This window comes from Entelurus aequoreus, linkage group LG01 (genome assembly GCF_033978785.1).
Source record: "Entelurus aequoreus isolate RoL-2023_Sb linkage group LG01, RoL_Eaeq_v1.1, whole genome shotgun sequence".
In the NCBI taxonomy this organism is placed as follows: Eukaryota; Metazoa; Chordata; class Actinopteri; order Syngnathiformes; family Syngnathidae; genus Entelurus; species Entelurus aequoreus.
The window spans coordinates 65,598,877-65,601,759 of record NC_084731.1 but is presented as its reverse complement, the minus strand read 5'-3'; the positions used below and the strand labels follow the sequence as shown (position 1 = coordinate 65,601,759).

The 2,883-nt window shown below is 40.0% G+C and overlaps 1 pseudogene; it reads right to left on the bottom strand.

The window, feature by feature from the left end:
* The window catches only part of LOC133655877 (twist-related protein 2-like), a 65,017-nt pseudogene extending 63,536 nt beyond the window's left edge, over positions 1-1,481 (bottom strand).
* Positions 1,482-2,883: the final 1,402 nt, after the last annotated feature.

Sequence of the window (2,883 nt, the reverse complement as noted above, 5' to 3'; positions counted from 1 at the left end):
ATATATATATATATATATATATATATATATATATATATATATATATATATATATATATATATATATATATATAACACTAGTAACTTAACACTCTGTTTAAAATAGCCTTATATACCGCCATACGACCTAAAAACCAGTGGTGTGCCGTCAGGGCCAGCAAGACCTTCTCTGCTGGCCTAACATAACCAGAAATCATGATCATAACTAAAGATAAAAGTCAATTAATGTCCCTAAATATGCCCGATTGTAGCTGAGATAGGCTCCAGCTCGCCCCGCGACCCCAAAGGGAATAAGCGGTAGAAAATGGATGGATGGATGGATGGATGTAAAAGTATTCATATTCTTTCATGTCATATTATGCTCCTCCTTGTTTATACTTTTAGTTTGTATCCAATCAGAATTCAGCTAGCTTATGTTGCCATGCCGTACCAAATCTGCCTTCAGAATCAACAATGTGTGTGCATTGTAAGTGAACTGGCACATACAACTGATAGATAATTGCCACAGCCAATCAGATCACAAGTTGTTGACAGTAGCCTATCTAGGTAGCCTGACGTTAACGAGACTGTGATTAGATACTCACTTGTCACTCCAAAGTGAGTATCTAATCACAAATTTCAATCTAGCAGGAAGCAAGAAGTGCTGCACCATAGCCATACCAGGCTAGCAGAGAAATCACCAATACTAACTTTTTTAACCCACAAAGAAGGAGAACAGAACATTGATTAGGTGGCAGATATATACACTATATTGCCAAAAGTATTTGGCCAGCCATCCAAATGATGAGAATCAGGTGTCCTAATCACTTGGCCCGGTGTATAAAATCAAGCACTTAGGCATGGAGACTGTTTCTACAAACATTTGTGAGAGAATGGGCCGCTCTCAGTGATTTCCGTGTGGAACTGTCATAGGATGCCAACTGTGCAACAAATCCAGTCGTGAAATTTCCTCGCTCCTAAATATTCCAAAATCAACTGTCTGCTTTATAATAAGAAAATGGAAGAGTTTGGGAACAACAGCAACTCAGCCACCAAGTGGTAGGCCATGTAAATTGACAGAGAGGGGTCAGCATAGTGCAGGGGTCGGCAACCCAAAATGTTGAAAGAGCCATATTGGACCAAAAATACAAAAACAAATCTGTCTGGAGCCGCAAAAAATTAAAAGCCATATTACATACAGATAGTGTGTCATGAGATATAAATTGAATTAAGATGACTTAAAGGAAACTAAATGACCTCAAATATAGCTACAAATGAGGCATAATGCTGCAATATGTACATATAGCTAGCCTAAATAGCATGTTAGCATCGATTAGCTTGCAGTCATGCACTGACCAAATATGTCTGACTAGCACTCCACACAAGTCAATAACATCAACAAAACTCACCTTTGTGCCTTCACGCACAACGTTAAAAGTTTGGTGGACAGAATGAGACAGAAAAAGAAGTGGCATAAAACACGTCCTAGAAAGTCGGAGAAAGTTATACTTGTAAAAAAAACTACGGTGAGTTCAAGGACCGCCAAAATTAGTAGGACAAAACGGCGCTTGCCAAATACTCGAATCAGTGAAGCATATTTAATATAAACTGTGATTTGTAACAATTAGGGAGGTTTGCGTCATGTTTGTCCTCCTACGGAAACCATATTAAAACAAAAACTTTTTTTTTTTCCCTCATCTTTTTCCATTTTTCATACATTTTTAAAAAAGCTCCTGAGAGCCACTAGGGCGGCGCTAAAGAGCCACATGCGGCTCTAGAGCCGCGGGTTGCCGACTCCTGGCATAGTGCAAAGACTTTCTGCACAGTCAGTTGCTACAGAGCTCCGAACTTCATGTGACCTTCCAATTAGCCCACGTACAGTAGGCAGAGAGCTTCATGGAATTGGTTTCCATAGCCGAGCTGCTGCATCTAAGCCAGGGGTGTCAAACCCATTTTAGCTCTGGGGCCACATGGAGAAAAATCTACTCCCAAGTGGGCCGCACTGGTAAAATCACGGCACGGTAACTTAAAAATAAAGACAACTTCCGAATTTTTTTTTGTTAAAAAATAGAACAAGCACATTCTGAAATTGTACAAATCATGTTTTTTTTTTTACAATTACCTGTTGCGTTTAGTAGAATATATACTTTATTTGTAGTTATTTATATTTTCTGAATAAATTATGTGATATTGCTCATCCGTCAACTCATTGGTGTTAATTTTCAATCTATCAAGATAAAACAATTATATCAAAATCAAATTAAATTATGTTATTTATGTAGTTTGATCATTTTCCTCGACTGATGTACTAACATCATGTGGTTTATTTTGTACAAATATACAAATAATTGCTATTGTGACATCCAGTGGACACATTTAGAACAGCTGTTTTTTTCATTCAAAAATTTCAGGGTAATTTTTATATTTAGTAAACTCATCCCGCGGGCCGGATAAAACCTGTTCGCGGGCCTGATCCGGCCCTCGGGCCGTACGTTTGACACCCCTGATCTAAGCCATACATCACCAAGTCCAATGCAAAGCGTGGGATGCAGTGGTGTAAAGCACGTCGCCACTGGACTCTAGAGCAGTGGAGACGCCTTCTCTGGAGTGATGAATCACGCTTTTCCATCTGGCAATCTGATGGACCAGTCTGGGTTTGGAGGTTGCCAGGAGAACACTACATTTCGCACTGCATTGTGCCGAGTGTGACATTTGGTGGAGGAGGAATTATGGTGCGGGGTTGTTTTTCAGGAGTTGGGCTGGGCCCCTTAGTTCCAGTGAAAGGAACTTTGAATGCTCCAGGATACCAAAACATTTTGGACAATTCTATGCTCCCAACTTTGTGGGAACAGTTTGGAGCGGGCCCCTTCCTCTTCCAACATGACTGTGCACCAGTGCACAAAGC